Source organism: Amblyraja radiata, chromosome 29, assembly GCF_010909765.2.
Source record: "Amblyraja radiata isolate CabotCenter1 chromosome 29, sAmbRad1.1.pri, whole genome shotgun sequence".
Classification (NCBI taxonomy): domain Eukaryota; kingdom Metazoa; phylum Chordata; class Chondrichthyes; order Rajiformes; family Rajidae; genus Amblyraja; species Amblyraja radiata.
The window spans coordinates 34,016,686-34,028,745 of record NC_045984.1 but is presented as its reverse complement, the minus strand read 5'-3'; the positions used below and the strand labels follow the sequence as shown (position 1 = coordinate 34,028,745).

The window sequence follows — 12,060 nt, the reverse complement described above, 5'->3', positions numbered from 1 at the left end:
GGTTAGGGAGCAAAGTGAGACTTCGAATAAATGTGTTTCAGCTTCTTCCAGCGTGCGCTTGCGCGCTTGTGATAATGACCCGTACCGAATGGAATGGATCCGGTCTTGCCCCCTGCACCAATCAGATGTGGACAATCTCAAACTGACAACCAATCACCCATTTACTTGAAGAAGGGTTTCGGCCCGAAACGTCGCCTATTTCCTTCGCTCCATAGATGCTGCTGCACCCGCTGAGTTTCCCCAGCAATTTTGTGTACCTTCGATATTCCAGCATCTGCAGTTCCCCTTTGAACACCCACTTACTTCATAAGGTCATAAGTGATGGGAGCAGAATTAGGCCATTTGGCCCATCGAGTCTACTCTGCCATTCATTCATGGCTGATCTATCTTTGCCTCTCAACCCCATTCTCCTGCCTTCTCCCCATAACCTTTGGCCACTAATACTCTGTGTTGGGCTAGCAAGAAGGGGGGGTGAAGGGAGGCGGTGACGGGTGTGGGGGGTGGGAGGGGGGGGGGGGAGGTGAGGTGTGGGGGGTGAGGGGGGGGGGTGGAATTTGCTGCCCACAAGCTACTCTGCATTCATCCACTCAACAAATAGCTCAGGATCAATGACTTACTTTGGTTTTAGTTCCCCCACCACCATTCATTAGACAGTTCAGTTTAGTTTATTGTCACATGTATCGAGGTACAGTGAAAAGCTTTTGTTGCGTGGGGTTGAGAGGATAAAGATAGATCAGCCATGATTGAAGGGTGAAGTAGACTCAATGGGCCGAATGGCCTAATTCTGCTCTGATCACTTATAAGTTGCTTAGCTAAGTGACACGAACCTGGTCACTAGGAGAGTCCAAGATACAAGGTAGACATACCCAGACTTCCCATTAAGCATGAAGATGGACATAAAAAGATGGAGTAACTCAGCGGGTCAGGCAGCATCTCTGGAGAAAAGGAATGGGTGATGTTTTGGGTCGAGACCCTACTTCAGACCTGAAATGTCACCCATTCCTTCTCTCCCGAGATGCTGCCTGAGCCGCTGAGTTACTCCAGCATTCTGTGTCTATCTTGGGTTTAAAGCAGCTTCTGCAGTTCCTTCCTCCACACCCGGCCATCAAGCATCTTCTCTCCCACCACCTGCTGTGGTCTTCTCCACGGCTCTCACTGCTTGAGTAACATCCTCCTGGTACTCCCACGTATCACATTGGTTGCTGTCTGCTAACAGATTGCACGCAGTGGCTGTGAGCACTCAGCAAGACATAGCATGTGTTTTTATAAAGTCTGATTTACACTCCAGCTGCAAGATTCCCATTTGTTAAGGGAGTGTGAATTGATGGGAGAAACATGGATTAGAGGAATGTTACCAGGTCATTCAGTCTGCATGGCAACGGGAAGAGTCACGCGACTCCTTGGGAAATTGCAACTGCAGTGAGGTGGACATTAGGGATCTGGAGACGGCAGCGGCACTGGGTGTAATCGCACACAGAGACAAGCTCAGCGAGCTGCTTGATACAACCAGCAGAGAGTCAGAGCCATTCCCCATCACAACTGAAGACAGACACAAAAAGCTGGAATAACTCAGCGGGACAGTCTGAAGAAGGGTCTCGACCCGAAACGTCACCCATTCCTTCTCTCCAGAGATGCTGCTTGTCCCGCTGAGTTACTCCAGCATTTTGTGTCTATCTTCGATTTAAACCAGCCTCTGCAGTTCCTTCCCACACATATCCTCAGCTGAAGCTCACTAAGGAAGAATTTGGCAGCTCGCCCTCTCGACTCCAGATGGCAAAGAACAGGGGATGAAAACAGCAATAATTAAAGGAGGAAATTTAACTGAATAGCCCATAAAAATGTAGTGAATAAAAGCCGACAGACAGGTAATAAGTAGAAGAGCAGTAATCCCCCAGGGTGTGGAGGAAGGAACTGCAGATGCTGCTTTAACCCGAAGATGGACACATCATCTGAAGAAGGGCCTCAACTCAAAATGTCACCCATTCCTTCTCTCCAGAGATGCTGCCTGTCCAACTGAGTCAATCTCCAAGGGTGTGTTGTACTGAGATGGCCACAGCAGAGATGACCACAGCAGAGATGACCACTGGAGATGACCACTAGAGATGAATGCTACAGAGATGACCACGGCAGAGATGACCACTACAGAGATGACCACTACAGAGATGACCACTGGAGATGACCACTGGAGATGACCACTAGAGATGAATGCTACAGAGATGACCACGGCAGAGATGCCCACTAGAGATGACCACTACAGTTGACCACTAGAGATGACCACTACAGAGATGACCACTACAGAGATGACCACTACAGTTGACCACTAGAGATGACCACTACAGAAGGGAAAGTAAGGCAGGTATTACATGGGAAGCTGATGGAGTGGGGATATATGCATAGTAAGATGGTGGGAGATTGGCATTGAGGTGCAATGGAAAGAGATTACAGAGTTACCGCTGTAACTCAAGACCCCAGGACATACGGGGGTATTTATGGAACCAAGTCAATATAAGGTCAAGGTAAAAATTAAAATAAATATCGGTGGCATTTGCACTTGTCCATGTTTTAATCAGCCACAAGGTTAAGTTTTTGTCACATGTGGACAATGAAATGTCGGCCCTCTTCTTCTTCCTTCACATAACGAACAAGAGATGGTTTACACGCAGCTGTTATTGTTTGTTTCCAATGGTCAAAGTGACACAATTGCTGGAGCAGATTGGTGGAGAGCTGAAGGCTGTTCACAAACTCCTCAAGATAGTTCCAGCTGCTGCTTTAAATCAAGGCCCTGCCTGAGCCACGGGTAAGAACTCCGTAGACTGATTGGGCCAGTGATTAATGCTCACTGCACAGCAGAGCCTACATTAGGTTGGCGGAATAATCACCCTGATTCAGGTGCAGCGCTGTCTGTAGCTGGAATGCATGATTGGCTGCTATATTTCATGGCCTTACTAACTCATGCTTGAAACTATGATGCACTAGTTGAGAGTTTTAGATGTCAGCCTGATTTGCATTGTTGAGATAGAGGATCAAATGAGACATTTCAGCCCTTTGTAAGATGGGAGAATATTTAAAAATGCTTCACGGGCCATTCTCCAGACTGCCTGGTGGAGAGTTGTATTTGTGTGTCTCTGGTGGCGTGAAAGTGACATTTAGGACCTGCTCTCTGACCAGGATGCAGAGAAGGATGGAGGGACTTTGACAACTGTTCCCTTGACTTGCAGTATAATATAGATAAATGTGAGGTTATCCACTTTGGTGGCAAAAACAAGGGGGCAGATTATTATCTCAATAGGGGTTAGGTTAGGTAAGGGGGAGGTGCAGTGAGACTTGGGTGTCCTTGTACACTGGTCACTGAAAGTTGGCTTACAGGTACAGCAGGCAGTGAAGAAAGCCAATGGAATGTTGGCCTTCATAACAAGAGGATTTCAGTATAGGAGTAAAGAGGTTCTTCTGCAGGTGTATAGGGCTCTGGTGAGACCACATCTGGAGTATTGTGTACAGTTTTGGTCTCCTAATTTGAGGAAGGACATCCTTGTGATTGAGGCAGTACAGCGTAGGTTCACGAGGTTGATCCTTGGGATGGCGGGACTGTCATATGAGGAAAGATTGAAAAGACTAGGCTTGTATTCACTGGAGTTTAGAAGGATGAGGGGAGATCTTATAGAAACATATAAAATTATAAAAGGACTGGACAAGCTAGATGCAGGAAAAATGTTCCCAATGTTGGGTGAGTCCAGAACCAGGGGCCATAGTCTTAGAATAAAGGGGAGGTCATTTAAGACTGAGGTGAGAAAAAACTTTTTCACCCAGAGAGTTGTGAATTTATGGAATTCCCTGCCACAGAGGGCAGTGGAGGCCAAGTCACTGGATGGATTTAAGAGAGAGTTAGATAGAGCTCTAGGGGCTAGTGGAGTCAATGGATATGGGGTGAAGGCAGGCACGGGTTATTGATAGGGGACGATCAGCCATGATCACAATGAATGGCGGTGCTGGTTCGAAGGGCCGAATGGCCTCCTCCTGCACCTATTGTCTATGTTTCTATGACAAGTCAAGGGAATGGTTGATGACACAGGATGAAGGCACAACATGGCAACATGTGAAGTCTAAGATAGACACAGAGTGCTGGAGTAACTCAGTGGGACAGGGAGCATCTCCAGAGAGAAGGAATGGGTGACGTTTCAGGTCGAGACCCTTCTTCAGACTCAAGAAGGGTCTTGACCCGAAATATCACTCATTCCTTCTCTCCAGAGATGCTGCCTGACTCGCTGAGTTACTCCAGCTTCTTGTGTCTATCTTTGGTTTAAACCAGCATCTGCAGTTCCTTCCTAAACATGTGAAGTCTTTCACTTTCACAGAAAAACAGAGGAACATTTTTTTCTAAACGGTGAAAGATTTAAAAAATGTAGATGTCCACAGGGACCTGATTGACTGAAAGTTAGAATGTGGACCAAACAAATAATTAACAAGGCACATATTATGTTGGCCTTTATTTCAAGGGGATTTGAGTACAAAAGTAAAGATGCTACAGAAACTAATTAGACGCCTGGCAAGAATGATCCTGGAATATCCAAGCCTAGTATCTCTCTATCCAAGGAACGATAGGTTAGTGTAGGAAGGAACTGCACATGCTGGTTTACACCAAAGATAGACACAAAATGTTGGAGTAACTCAGCGGGACAGGCAGCATCTCTGGAGAGAAGGAATGGGTGACGTTTCGGGTCGAGACCCTTCTACAGATTCAGATTATCATTGTATAACTTTACATGTGGATATTACATTTCACTGTTTAATTAAGTTAGTCAAGCGCTTCACAAGAAATTATTAGCCCTGCATGTCATGAACTGAATTAAAATATTCCAGTAATTGTATGTACATTCCAATATGGCCAATGTTACCGTCAACTACAGTAATAAGTTGCTGCAAGAATGTGCTGAGATTAATCTAGAGAAGGCCATCTTGAGATAATCAAAGACCTTGTCACATTGGGACCCGCTGTAATCAGCTCCTTTCTTCATTGCCTCTCTATGTTTTCATAAATTATGGGCGTTGTACAAATGAAAATCACCACAGCTGGCTGAAGGTCAAAGCATTATTCTGGAAAACATCTGGGGGAAATATTCTTGCAAGAGAAATGACGATTTTTAACGGGAAGAGCAGGAATCTTTTGTTATCGTTCAGTATTGTGAATAAGATCAGGGGATAAAGATCTGTCTGAAGAAGGGTTTCGGCCCGAAACGTCGCCTATTTCCTTCGCTCCATAGATGCTGCTGCACCCGCTGAGTTTCTCCAGCATTTTTGTGTACCAGGGGATAAAGATCATTAAGTTTCAGGACAGGAATTCAACTGTTCCAGTTTAGAAGATGAAGAATGGTCTCGACCCAAAACGTCATCCATTCCTTCTCTCCAGAGATGCTGCCTGTCCCGCTGCGTTACTCCAGCACTTTGTATCTATCTTTGGTGTAAACCAGCATCTGCAGTTCCTTCTTACACATTCCCGTTTAGAATCAGGTTTCCAGAACGGGGTGATTGCAGAATCAAAGGCAGTTCTTTACCATCCACGCCCAGACACTGGGGAACATGTGGACGGTGTTATCAATATGTCCACAAGTGTAATTCTGCTCAGTGTGTTTCAGTTCAGTGATTGATTGAAAAGTGGCAGAAGCAACTCCACAAGATGGCATTGAGGTGACAGATGCTGTGATGATTGACATTTCCGTCATTGTCATTGGCTCTACAAATAAATATTCATGCTCTGTAATTCAGATTTCCTGTCTAAATTATGATTCAACGGCTGAAAACTAAACATAATGTAGGTGTGATCATTTTTACAGTAGTTTGTGCTTCCCTTTGAATGTTTTTTTAGATTAGTGGGAGCCAGGCCAACAATGCTCGAATATCTTTCCCAATTAGCTATTTGTTATGTTGCCAGGAGGTCAACTCAGCCAAGACCTACACAAAATGCTGGAGTAACAGCAGGACATGCAGCATCTGTGGAGAAAGACAAAATGCTGGCGTAACAGCAGGACATGCAGCATCTGTGGAGAAAGACAAGATGCTGGAGTAACACAGCAGGACTGGCAGAAGCTAAGATCTGTCCTGTTCTACCCAAGTCCGTGTACAAGTCCACGTCGGGTCACGGTGGTGCAGCGGTAGAGTTGCTGCCTGACAGCATTTGCAGCGCCAGAGACCCGGGTTCTATCCCGACTACGGGTGCTGTCTGTACGGAGTCTGTATGTTCTCCCTGTGACCCGTGTTGGTTTTCTCCGAGATCTTCGATTTCCTCCCACACTCCAATGACGTACTGGTTTGTCGATTAATTGGCTTGGTGTATGTGTAAATTATCCCCAGTGTGTGTAGGATAGTGTTAATGTGCGGGGATCGCTGGTCGGTACGGACTCGGTGGGCCGAAGGGCCTGTTCCCGCGCTGTATCTCTAAACTAATCTAAGCTAAACTAATGAACCAATTCCTCACTGACCATTCAAGCCCCCAGCACACGTCATATTGCCTTGCTTCTGAAAGAGAGGATGACCTGAAGAGTTTCCTCACACACCCTGCTTTCAGGAAATTGGGCAGTGCATTTAGCAATCGCTCTTTGCAAATGTGCCAAATTACTTTTGTGGAAGTCTATATTCCGTGTCTTTCTCCAATATTCTCCGACCTCCCTCTCCTACACCTCTGTTCTGCAGCCTGGTGCACACCCTGAAGTTTAGCAAGAGTCTGAAGAAGGGTCTCGATCCGAAACCTCTCCCATTCCTTCTCTCCAGAGATGCTGCCTGGCCCGCTGAGTTACTTCAGCATTTTGTGTTTGTCTTAGACCCTGGAGAAGATTCTAACTGCAAGTGAACAGTTTCACTGGCGATGTGATCAATGTTGACCTTGTTGTGTGTCACAACCCACCACTGTTTGCAGCAAACAAATATTAAATGCAATTATAAAAATTAATCTACGTGTCGTTTCCCTTATTAACCCGCAAGAAGGAAGTAAAGGCTAACAAGTAAACAGGAAATACTCCTATGCAAAGAACACCTGGAACTCTGACAGTGATTTCTAGGTTTCATCTTTCACTTTCCCTTGTTGCGTTCAAGGCAGCATCGCACACTACTTGACTTTAGAGATACTGCACAGAAACAGGCCCTTTGGCCCATCGAGTCTATGCTGACCAGCGATCACCCCGCACACTAACACTATCCTACACATTAAATACAGTTTACAATTTTACAGAAGCTAATTAACCTACAAACGTCTTTGGATGTGTGGGAGGAAACCGGAGCACCCGGAGAAAACCCACGCAGGTCACGGGGAGAACGTGCAAACTCCGTACAGACAGCACCCATAGTCACGGCGGCAGCAACTCTACCGCTGTGCCACCGTGCTGACCTGTCTAATGGCTGTAAATCAACAATGAATCCACGAGTCAACACACTTGACCCTGACCTAATCTTCCAGAAGGGTTCACGGTTTGGTGCATCAACCCCAGCATCACAGCCGACCTTCCTCTTGTGAAGCTGGGGAGCTTGAAGCCCGTTACATCGCCCTGACCCTCCATCTCAACCGAGAGCGTACAACTCAGATTCATCTACAACACAGAGGGACAGGATGTCCATGTCAGTTTGCAGGGTGATCCAACATCTAACAGTGTGGAAACAGGCCCTTCGGCCCAACTTGCCCATACCGGCCAACATGTCACATCTACACTAGCCCCACCTACGGGTATCAGGGATTATGGGGAGAAGGCAGGAGAATGGGGTTAGGAAGGAGAGATAAATCAGCCATGATTGAAGACTTGATGAAGACTTGATGGGCCGAATGGCCTAATTCTGCACTTATGATCTTCACCTGCGTTTGGTCCACATCCCTCTAAACCTGCCCTAGCCATTTACCTGTCTAACTGTTTCTTAAATGTTGTGATATTCCCAGCCTCAACTACCTCCTCTGGCAGCTTGTTCCATACACCCACCACCCTCTGTGTGAAAATGTTATCCCTTAGATTCTTATTAAATCTTCCCTCCCCCACCTTAAACCTCTGGTTCCCAATCCCCCAACTCTGGGCAAGAGACTCTGTGCGTCTACCTGATCTATTCCTCTCATGATTTTGTACACCTCTATATGATCACCCCTCATCCTCCTGCGCTGCAAGGAATAGAGTCCTAGCTTGTTCAACCTCTACCCGTAGCTCAGGCCCCCCAAGACTTGGCAACATCCTTGTAAAAATCTTTACTAATCGTTACTAATTTCTGTGAGTAACCTATTCTTGCCCCAGATTCTACCAATCATCTACACCGTGGCCAGTGAACCAGCCAACCTGAACGTCGTTGGCAGATGGGAATACATTAGACCACCTTTGAAAAACCCACATTGTCAAAGGAGAACGTGCAAACTCCACACAGATAGCACCGGAGATCACTGGGATGTGAGGCAGCAACCCCACTAGCTGTGCCACTGCACCATGTTCAAGCATTGGACTGTATTGTGTTAACATCACAACCTGGCATCTGCCTATCTCGACATTACAACATGCAATACGTTCACTAATGGAAAGGCCACGCAGTCTTCTCCCATCACTAGTATTCCTCAGGACATTGTTTAATATCTAAAAGCCCTGACATTTAAGACATTGTCCCTGTCTCTCATCATTATAATCTGTGCCCTTCACTCTCAATGAGTGATAGCAACGTGACATCACTTCCACTCCTATTAAACCCAAAGTACTTAAAACAAGGAACTGCAGATGTTGGGTTTACACAAAGAAAGACACAAAGTGCTGGAGTAACTCAGCGGGTCAGGCAGCATCTGTGGAGAACATGGATAGGTGACGTTTCACAGAGTGCTGGAGTAACTCAGCGGGTCAGGCAGCATCTGTGGAGAACATGGATAGGTGACGTTTCACAGAGTGCTGGAGTAACTCAGCTGGTCAGGCAGCATCTGTGGAGAACATGGATAGGTGACGTTTCACAGAGTGCTGGAGTAACTCAGCTGGTCAGGCAGCATCTGTGGAGAACAGGTGATACTTCAGGTCGGGACCCTTCTTCGGACCAAAGTGCTATTGGTTATTCAGTAATGAAATACCTGAACCATTGTCTCCGCTTCTCTCTCCACAGATAACCCGTGACCTCTCAGACTCTACCAGCATGGACCCAGGCCCATGTTTGTCTAACATGCTCCTGCTCATTGTAGTCACAAAGCCATGTCACAGTATTGGAAAGAACGTTGGTGTTCTCTACAGTCGAGTGGAAATAAAAGCAAGGTCTTGCAACGTTGACAATGAAGCTTTATTGACAGTGAGCATTTCAATAACACCTGTGAACAAGTTTGATTGGATTTGACTCAAGCATCAGACCGTTGCATTTGGGGCCTATTTTTACATCTTTGAGCTGCTGATCCATTCATCCGAGCAATTCCTTTTGAATATTCAAACAATAATCAAATGCAAGAACCACAGGACCAAGTTGACCCCTGGGTGACCCCGTACACAACGAGACACGACATGGGCTACTGTGGATTACCTTCCAACCACACAATCCACACACTGAAACATTCACAAACACAGCCTTGTTTACATTCATAATCTTAATCCCATTTCATCCATGATGTACCATGTCTGGTTGGTAATAAAATATCACATCACCAAAGCTGCCAAAATCAAACCAACCCTAGATTTCCCAGTGGAATTATTTGCCACAGACGGCTGTGGAGGCCAAGTCAATGGATATTCTTAAGGCAGAGTTAGATAGATTCTTGATTAGTACAGGTGTCAGGAGTTATGGGGGGAAGGCAGGAGAATGGGGTTGAGAGGGAGAGATAGGTCAGCCATGATTCAATGGCAGAGTAGACCTGATGGGCCAAATGGCCTAATTCTGCTCCTATCGTTTATGACCTGATGAATTTGAGATCTTCACGAGCGAGCAGCATTGAGGGGGGGTTTGTGAAGGCAGTGAGCCACGATCATGACCTCATCATGACCTCCAGATCAATGATCATGACCTCATCATGACTTCCCAATCCATGATCATGACCTCATCATGACGTCCAGATCCACGATCATGACCTCATCATCACTTCCCAATCCATGATCATGACCTCATCATGACCTCCAGATCCATGATCATGACCTCATCATCACTTCCCAATCCATGATCATGACCTCATCATGACCTCCAGATCCATGATCATGACCTCCAACAGGAATACGAGTTGATGTATTTCCAAAGCTGGAAACAACTATGGTCTCTAGGCAACTGTCTTAAGTACTTCTCTGTTTCTGTTATTCATTATATTTGAAAATAATAGTCCACCAGCTACAGTAATCTGAAGGCCTTGTGATAACTGAAGATATCATTGAGATCGAACTACTTTGACTTTCAGCTAAACACTGGCATTTCCTTCTACTTCACTAATAATGGAAAATTAAATGACTAAAATATGATGGGTCAATATTTCGACCACTCTCTCTGCACGCCCCTTGACAGACCAGCTGCCGACTGAGGTGGGGAAGATTGCAAATAACATTGACAAAAATGTTGCTAGGACTCGAGGCCCTGAATGAAGGGGAGAGTTGGGGCAGACTAGGACTTTATTCCTTCAAGCTTGACAGACTGAGGGGTGAATAAATGTATAAAACCACGGGGGGCATAGAAAAGGAGAATGCACAGATTACTTCCCAGCGAAGGGGCTTTAGAAACTAAAGGGCAGGAGGTGTAAAGCAGAAAGAAAGGATTTAAAATAGACCTGAAGGCGAACTTCTTCACACAGTGCATGGTGAATATATAGAACGAGCTGCCAGAGGAGGTAGTTGTGGCAGGTTCTATAACAACATTTAAAATCCATTTGGTCAGGTACTTGGAGAGGAAAGGTTTAGAGGCATGTGGACCAAACACAGGCAAACGAGATATATGAAACAGGGTTCGGCACAAGCGAGGTGCCTGAAGACTGGAGGGTGACTAAATGTTGAGGCTCTGTGTACGAGGGGCTGGAAAGAAAAACATGGGAACAATAGTCAGTGAACCTAAAAGATAGACACAAAATGCTGGAGTAACTCAGCAGGACAGGCAGCTTCTCTGGAGAGAAGGAATGGGTGATGTTTCGGGTCGAGACCCTTCTTCAGACCACTCACTCATGTTACTAAGTCGGTAGCATTAGTAATGTGAAGTGTCTCGACCTGAAACGTCACCCATTCCTTCTCTCCAGAGATGCTGCCTGTCCCGCTGAGTTACTCCAGCATTTTGTGTCTATCTTCAGTTTAAACCAGCATCCTTCCCACACAATAAACCTTACATCCGTGGTCTGAAAGTTACTGGAGCGGATTCTGTGGGATCAAATACACTGTCCTCGCCTATCAGCATGGCCTTGTGCGTGGGAGACTGTGCAACCTGCTGGAGGCACTCAATGAGTCAGGCGATATCTGTGGACGGGAATACCAGTCGATGTCTCAGGTCGAGACCATTCATCTGGCATGCCGAGTTCCTCCGGCAGTTTGTGGTCGACTCCAGTCTCCAGCCTCTGCAGTCTCTTGTGTCCCCATGTGACCAACTTATTGAGTTTCCTGATGGATCAGCTTTTATATGTTCAAGATATATTTGACGTATTCAAGAGAGAGTTAGATTTAGCTCTTGGGGCCAACGGGGTCATGGGATATGGGGAGAAAGCAGGAACGGGGTACTGATTTTAGATGATCAGCCGTGATCATATTGAATGGCGATGCTGCCTCGAAGGGCCGAATGGCCTACTGCTGCACCTATTTTCTAAATTTCTATATTTACCCATGGAGAAGAACCTGGTCAGGAACAGCCTCGCGATAAGACATTTGAAACTGAGATGAGGAGAAATGCTTTTGTTCAGGAGACTGTGTAGTTGTGACATTCCTTGCCGATGTCACATTTAAGGAAGAATTTGATCTATCTAAATGGCGTCAAGTTGGGAAAAGAGGAAGTACAACGGGATCTGGGAGTCCTTGTTCATCAGTCTATGAAAGTAAGCATGCAGGTACAGCAGGCAGTGAAGAAAGCGAATGGCATGTTGGCCTTTATAACATGAGGAATCGAATATAGGAGCAAAGAGGTCCTTCT

General features: G+C 46.0%; 1 protein-coding gene across 2 annotated transcripts in view; it reads right to left on the bottom strand.

Moving 5' to 3' along the window:
• The window catches only part of sema6b (semaphorin 6B), a 328,957-nt gene that overhangs the window by 224,396 nt on the left and 92,501 nt on the right, over positions 1–12,060 (bottom strand). The gene's annotated exons all lie outside the window — the stretch shown is intronic.